General features: G+C 37.5%; 1 non-coding gene across 1 annotated transcript; it reads right to left on the reverse strand.

Annotated features, from left to right (window-relative positions):
- Positions 1 to 329: 329 nt before the first annotated feature.
- Positions 330 to 437, reverse strand: LOC147410907 (small nucleolar RNA R71). Its single transcript, XR_015182833.1, has one exon. It is a non-coding gene; the product is annotated as a small nucleolar RNA R71 (small nucleolar RNA).
- Between the last annotated feature and the right edge of the window lie 8237 nt (positions 438 to 8674).

Here is an 8674-nt window from a genome sequence, read left to right on the forward strand (position 1 = left end):
GATGGGATTCACACTAGTATTCGTCGTCCAACGATACAAGCCAACAATTTTGAACTCAAGCCGACTACTATTCAGATGGTACAAGCATCTCAATTTGGGGGTTCACATGTCAAAGATCCCAATACACATTTAGCTAATTTTCTAGAGATATGTGCTACTTTCAAGTATAACGGTGTTGATGATGATGCCATCCGGTTGTGACTATTTCTGTTCTCATTGAGGGACATGGTGAAGAATTGGTTGAACTCATTACCAAGAGAGTCTATCACCACTTAGGATGACTTGGCGAAAAAGTTCATCGCTAAATATTTTCCATCGTCAAAAACTGCAAAGTTGATGAATGATATCACTATTTTCATGCAGTTGGACAGTGAATCTCTTTATGATGCTTGGGAGAGGTACAAAGATTTGCTTTGGAGATATCCTCATCATGCTCTACCGGACTGGTTGATCATCCAAATTTTCTACAATGGGTTGGTTGGATCTATCAGAACAATTGTTGATACTGCGGTAAGTGGTTCTCTTATGGCGAAAACATTTGAGGATGGGTATAATTTATTGGAGGAGATGGCCTCTAACAACTTTCAATATCATATAGAGAGGATGATTCTAAGAAAAACAGCAGGAGTGCACAAATTAGATATTCTTACGGCTTACGGCTTTGACTGCTCAAGTGACATCCTTATCTAAAAAAATTGATTCATTTGGAGTTCATGTCATTCAAACTCCTACCGTTACATGTGAGAATTGTGGAGACAATCATTCAGGAGATATGTGCCCTAATAATGCAAAGTCTCTATATTTTGTTGGTAGTAGGCAAAATAATCCATATTGCAACTATTACAATTCGGGTTGGAAAAATCATCCAAACTTCTCTTGGAGTAACAACAATCAAGCTGGAGCCTTTTCATCTACAAAGCCCATGTTTTAACCAAGTTATTATCCTCAAGATACTCATAGAGAAAAGAAGCCTTCTTTGGAAGATTTAGTACATCAGATGGGAACCAATACTAATCAATTCATGACAGAGACTAGAACTCAATTCCTGAGCCAAGCAACTTCTATCTGGAATATGGAAATTCAATTGGGTCAACTTGCTTCAACAATTAATTACCGCCCTCAAGGAACCTTGCCTAGCAATATAGAGACTAATCCAAAAAGAGATGGTAAGGAACACTACAAGGTTATCACATTGAGGAGTGGAAAAGAACTGAATGATGTTGTCAAGGAACCAAAGAAACCGGATGTTTTAGTGGCAGAAAAAACATATTTTCTAAAGAGAATGGTGAACAAGAGAAAGAAGCTACAAACCAGGAGCATAAAAAGTCATGCTTGGAAAATATTACTCCCTACAACCCACCCCCACCATTTCCTCAACGTTTCAAGAAATAACAACATGACGAGCAATTTGCAAAGTTTTTGAATGTATTCAAGAAATTGCATATTAATATCCCATTTGTTGAAGCTCTAGAGCAAATGCCAAGTTATGTCAAGTTTATGAAAGACATCTTGACTAAAAAGAGATGATTGAGTGAATTTGAAACAGTGGGTTTGACTGAAGAGTGCAGTGTTATCATTCAAAGGAAACTTTTAGCAAAGCTTAAGGATCTAGGGAGCTTTACTATACCATGCACAATAGGTAACCAGTTCTCTGATAGAGCTTTGTGTGATTTGGGGGCTAGTATTAATCTAATGCCACTGCTTATATTTTAAAAATTGGGATTGGGAGAAGTCAGGCCTACTACTGTGACACTCCAATTAGCAGATAGATCATTGAAGTATCCAAGGGGGGTAATAGAAGATGTGCTTGTTAAGGTTGACAAATTTATATTTTCGGTGGATTTTATTGTTCTTGATATGGAAGAGGATAAGGATGTTCCAATCATTCTTGGTAGACCATTCTTAGCCATAGGTAAAACTCTTATTGATGTGCAAAAAAGGGAGTTTACTATGAGAGTTCAAGATCAAGAGGTGAAGTTTAATATTTTCAAAGCTATGAAGTTTCCTACTGATGAGCATCAAAATTGTTATAGAATTAATGTAGTGGACACATGTGTTCGACATGACCATGAAGAAACACTCCCATTTGATCATCTTGAATTAGCTGTCTTTAATGCATACAATGAGGACGATTTGGAGTTAGTGAACCACTTGGAGGCTGCACAAAAATTCTCTCGTTTTAAGTCAAAGTTTGAATTGTTAGACATGCCATCATTGGGTTCTCATTCGAAGCCTTTAATTCAAGAACCGCTATCACTAGAGCTCAAGCCTCTTCCTAGTCATTTGAGGTATGCTTTCCTTGGTGAATCATCCTCTTTGACAGTTATTATTTTTGCCTCTCTTGAGCTTGAACAAGAAGATAAGTTATTAAAGGTGTTGCGAGAGTACAAGAAAGCGTTGGGATGGTCCATAAGGATATTAAGTGGATTAGTCCTTTTATTTGCATGCATAAAATCCTTATGGAGGATGATCATAAGTCCTCTATTGAGCACCAACGTCGACTTAACCCAATTATGAAGGAAGTGGTGAAAAAGGAGATTCTCAAGTGGCTTGATGTGGGCATAATTTATCCTATTTCTGATAGCTCATGGGTTAGTCCGGTGCAATGTGTACCGAAGAAGGGAGGAATGACTGTTGTGACGAACGATAGTAATGAGCTTATCCCAACAAGGACAGTAACTGGGTGGCGTGTTTGTATAGATTATCGAAAGTTAAATAAAGCTACTTGAAAAGACCATTTTTCCTTGCCGTTTATTGATCAGATGCTTGATAGACTAGCGGGGCATTCCTATTATTGTTTCTTGGATGGATATTCAGGATACAATCAGATTGCTATAGCACCTGAAGATCAGGAAAAGACAACATTTACTTGTCCCTACGGAACTTTTGCATTTCGAATGATGCCTTTCGGACTTTGCAATGCACCAGTAACATTTCAAAGGTATATGATGGCAATTTTTTCTGATATGATGGAACACTTTATAGAGGTATTCATGGATGACTTTTTGATATTTGGTGATTCTTTTGATATTATTTGGATAACTTGGCATTAGTTCTCAAAAGATGTGAAGAAATGAATTTTGTGTTGAATTGGGAGAAATGCCATTTCATGGTACAAGAAGGAATTGTTCTCGGCCATCGAGTATCAAGTAAGGGAATTGAGGTGGATAGAGAAAAAATTGAAACTATTGAAAAACTACCATCGCCATCTTCCGTCAAGGGTGTTCGAAACTTTCTTGGGCATGCTGGATTCTACCGGCGTTTCATTAAGGACTTCTCGAAGATCTCTAAACAGCTTTGTAGTTTGTTGGAAAAAGAAGTGGTTTTCAAATTTGATGAAAAGTGTCTTGAGGCATTTTAGATCTTGAAAGCAAGATTAGTGTCCGCTCCCATCATTGTTGCCCCAAATTGGAATCTCCTGTTTGAGCTTATGTGTGATGCTAGCGATTTTACTGTTGGCACGGTTCTAAGCCAACGAAAAAATCAAAATTTTCATACTATATATTATGCTAGCAAGACATTAAATGATGCACAGTTGAATTATGCCACCACTAAAAAGGAGTTGTTAGCAGTTGTATTTGCATTTGATAAGTTCTGTGCATATCTCATCGGGACAAAGGTGATTGTTTTTACTGATCATGCCGCTATCAAGTATTTAATTGCCAAGAAAGGTGCAAAATCTTGACTTGTCCGATGGGTGTTCTAGTTTCAAGAGTTTGACTTAGAGATTCAAGACAAAAAGGGGACTAAAAACCAAGTGGCGGACCATCTCTCAAGGCTAGATAATGGGGGAAAAGTTAATGATGAGACTATGATAAATGAGTCATTCCCAGATAACAATTATTTGCTTGTAATAAAAAAATCTTGCCTTGGTATGCAGAATATGTGAACTTCATCGTTAGCAAAGTGTTCCCTCCTGAGATAAGCTCTCAACAAAAGAAAAAATTCTTGTATGATGTCAAGTATTATGTTTGGGACGAACCTTGCTTGTTCAAGCAATGTGCAGATCAGATTATAAGAAGGTGTGTTCCTAAAGAAGAAACTGATGACATACTTCGACATTGTCATTCGTTTGAATATGGAGGCCATTTTGGAGGAGAGAGAACCGCAGCCAAGGTGCTACAATCAGGTTTTTATTGGCCTACATTATTCAAAGATGCGCATTTCTTTGTCTCAAGGTGTGATCAATGCCAAAGGGTTGGTAATATTTCAAAGAGACATGAGATGCCACTCCATAACATTCTAGAGGTGGAGATATTTGATGTGTGGGGAATTGATTTTATGGGCCCCCTTCATCTCTTCCTATAATAATCTTTACATTCTAGTGGCAGTAGATTATGTCTTAAACTGGGTGGAAGCGGTTGCATTGCCTACGAATGATGCCAAGGTGGTGCTTAATTTTTTGAGGAAGAACATCTTTACCTGTTATGGCACTCATTGGGCAATAATTAGCAATGAAGGCACTCACTTCTACAATAAATATTTTGAAGCCCTTCTAACTAGATATGGGGTAACTCATAAAATCGCTATGGCCTACCATCCGCAAACTAGTGTTCAAGTAGAGATTTTGAATAGGAAAAATTAATCGGATTCTGGAGAAAACTGTGAACCCATCTCGTAAGGATTGGTTCAAATGATTAAATGATGCATTATGGGTTTATCGAATCGCCTACAAAACACCAATTGGAATATCACCTTATCGGTTGATTTTTGGTAAGGCGTGTCATCTCCCGGTCGAACTAGAACACAAGGCATTTTGGGCAATAAAGAACTTGAATTTTGATTTAAGAGCCGTAGGTGAAAAACGTCTTCTACAACTCAATGAGATGGATGAGTTCCGTCGCCATGCCTACGAGAATGCCAAGCTCTATAAAGAGCAAACCAAAAGATGGCATGACAAGAAGATATTAGAGAGACATTTTGAGCCAGGATAACGTGTCCTCTTATTCAATTCTCGTTTGAAATTTTTTCTGGGTAAGCTCAAATCAAGATGGTCGGGGCCATTTATTGTGATTAAAGCATACCCACATGGACCTATTGAGGTCCAAGATGAAATCACGAAGGACATCTTCAAGGAAAATGGGCAACGTCTCAAGCATTATTGGGGTGGTGAAATTGAACGTCAGAAATCCACCATCACTCTAGCAAATCCGGTATGATTTCAGAGAAAGTCAAGCCGAAGACTTTAAAACAAGCGCTTCTTGGGAGGCAACCCAAGTGTTCTAAACTCTATCTTCATTTATTTTGATTTTCATTATTCTTCATTATTTTCTTTCTAATTTAAAAAAAAAAAAAGTTATTTAGTTTGCTTTTATTAAAATGTTTAGAATTCTTCTTTTAATTTTATTTAATTATGTGTTGTTGAAACATGTTGGGAGTCTCTAAGCAAACCAACTACATTAGCAACATGGCACAAGTCATTGGCAGCACAGATTTTAAGAGCAGAAACCTTTCCTCAATCACAGTTGCAACATCTAAAGCAGACAGCAGTTCTGATCTCATAGTTCGAAGAGGCCATGGCTTAACTCTTCTCAAGCCAAGGCATTAGTCCATGACAGAATTGATCAGAAATCTTAAACTGCGGACCATGGCATGATACTCTACCAGGCATTGGCCCAAACTTGTACCCACATAGACTTGCCCTAATATTTCTATTGTTATACAATTTCACAACCAACATTCTCTTTGTGTCTCAACGAAGGAAAACTCTTCATCTCTCTCCCTCTTCTCCAACATTATTCTTATATCACCCTCTCAATAATCAAGGGTGGCTATAGAAAGATCATATTCATGAGAGCTAGTCCACCAAGTTTCAATGGATCTGTTGAGTTGTTTTTGTCGATTCAACAAATCAACTGAGGTACTTTTTGGTTTTACTCTTAAGTATGTCAATCAATTTGCCTATATTGCTTAACGTGATCAAAATTTCGATCATTTGGGTTGGAAAATTATATGTTTGATTTCAATTGTTGCTGTTGAGAGAGTTTGATTTCTTTAAGGGTTGACTGATGTCGAGCGGTTGAGTTGATTGCTTGATTTCGGGGGAGAGTGTGTGGATGTTCCATTTGTGGACTACTTTGTGTTGTAATATGAACGGTCAATGGTGACAGTGGATGGTATTACTTGGTTTTCGGAAGATCAATAAATTTTTGTGCCTACCAGGTGTTTGTGGAAAGTTCTGTGACAATGATAGAGGTTAGGTAGGTTCATTCATTTCAAAATCTTGGGAGCTGTATGAAGTATATGATGCGTGTTGGATATCCGCAAGGGCATTTGCTGTACGTGTGATTTCAATTGTGGGTGATTGAAGTGATCAATTTTTATTAAAATCCTGATGTCTGGATATCGGTTGTGAAAGGTAAACGTGTCACTGAATATTATCATGGCACCGAAAAGAACACGAGCTGCAGCTTCATCACTACCATTAGATAACAAGTTTGTGAGCCGTGAAGCATAAAAGAGTTATGAAAGGTTGGTAATCCATCACAAACCATTTGCGGAAAGAGGAATCAATGGTAATGGATCGATGTTCTGATAAACATAACAAGAAACAAGGAGGTGAGGAAGTGGTCGAAATTTTGTGCACAATCGGGACCGGTTGTGGTTCCTTTGGTACGAAAATTTTATGCAAATGCGAAAAAGCGAAAATGGATAAAGGTCTTTGTGAGGGGCAAACAAGTATCCTTCGATAGAGTAACAATCAACAGGTACTATCAACTTCACAACATTAATAATGATAAATACCAGACATACCTTACAAAGGGTTCAAATTTGAATGAAGTACTTGAGTTATTAGCCAAGCCTGACACTGCATGGATAACGACAAGAGACGGGGGTGCAAAATTTTCAAGAGGTACTCTGGATAAGGAAGCAAAGGCCTGGCATTACTTCATTGTAGCAAGAATGATGCCTACTACTCATTTGAGCGATGTGGCCAAAGACAGGGCCATATTGTTGTTTGCCATCATAACAGGAAAATCAATAGATGTGGGGCGTGTCATTCAAGAGTCGATAGTGCACTGCATTCGATTGAATAGTGGTGGGTTGTTTTTCCCTTCATTGATCACTGAGTTATGTCGCGTAGTAGGAGTACAATGGAGCAAGGAAGAAGAAGTGTTCCATCTAGCTCGAGAGCTTGTAGCTCGTATAATTCTTCAATTCAAATAGGCGGAAGACACTTCAGGAGCTAGTTCATCCAAGCAGCCACAACCACAATCAGAATTACCTCCCTGCACATTATCATACCGTCTTGCCCATTTGGAAAAATAACAACTAAAGCAATGGCGTGCATTTTATAAATATCGCCAATGGCATGTCGATCACGTTCAATGTCAAACAACGTGGCTGGCACAGCAAGCTTATCATCAGCATGAATGCCACAACAACTTGGATGTCATGATGCGAGCACTCGCCATCAACAATGGCATGGATATAGACTGATTTCCAATGATGCTTCCATATCCTGGATCGCCTAATTTCATTCCACCGTCGGGATTGAATGATAATATCAATGAAGATGACGCAAATGATGATGCAGATGAAGCTTAACCGTCGACAAAAATTTCAAGGAAGTGCTTTCACCTACTTTTGATTCTAATTGATCACATTGAGGACAATGCAATAACTAAGTTTGGGGGTGGAAGTAGTATTTTTCTGAAAATTTGTTTGACTTTTTTGCGTTTGCTCTAATGTGTTTAAGTTAGGTTTTGGCATGTTTAAAAAAAAAATTATATTTTGTGATAACTTTTGCTTGATAATCTGCAGTCAATGATAATGATTTTGATTGAGTACATACATGATTCTTAAAAAATGATAGAGGTTGAACTTATCTATGTGCTTAACTCTAATGAAATTCAGTCTTGTTTTGAACTCTTTTACATTGAACTTATAATCTTGATGCACTTGATTGTTTGATATACTTGGAGAATGTTTATGCTTTTGAGAGTGATCTATGATCTCAATGAAGTCTAGAACTTATTTGATTGTTACTCGAGGTAAAATCTTAGGTTGCATTTGATTAGGGATATGATTTAGGCCATTCTTGGATCGGTTGAGCCTTTTAAGCTTATCTATGTTGATTTTATCATTAGTTTTTCCCCTTGAGCCGTATTTTCCATTTTCTTTGGCACCCGCAGTTCTAACCATGGATTTTTGTCTAATTTTTCCAAAATTTGACCCATCACCTCTTAGGCATATTGATTGTTATTGGATAATTTTGAGCTATGCAAATAAGGGTTGAAGGTAAAGTTTCAGGAATGTAGAAGGCAAAGTTTCAAGAATATTTAGTTGAAGGTCCGAAAAGTACTTATGTTGAAAGAAAAAAAAATTCTTATTACTACATCCCTTATTGTTAAAGAATGCATTGAATCAGATAAGTTTGGGGGTGCAGTGGGCTATAAAAAAAGAAGTATGAAAAAAAAATGGTGAATAAAAGATTGTTAAGGGAATGTACTGAAACAAGATTGAAAATGCAGAGTGATTAGATGTTGAAATCTAAGCTTGCGCTCTGTGAGAATCCTAAGAGATTGATGTGCTTAAAGGGTGATCTGAGCCACAAAATTTCCTTTTATCCTACCTTTAATCCAGCCACACATTAAAAGCTGAATAAAAGTCCTATTGATTTTTGATTGAATGACAACCTACATTAGTGGAGAATAACATGAAAAGTAAGCCT

This window comes from Akebia trifoliata, chromosome 1 (genome assembly GCF_017979445.1).
Source record: "Akebia trifoliata isolate Shusen 1 chromosome 1, ASM1797944v1, whole genome shotgun sequence".
NCBI classification, from domain to species: domain Eukaryota; kingdom Viridiplantae; phylum Streptophyta; class Magnoliopsida; order Ranunculales; family Lardizabalaceae; genus Akebia; species Akebia trifoliata.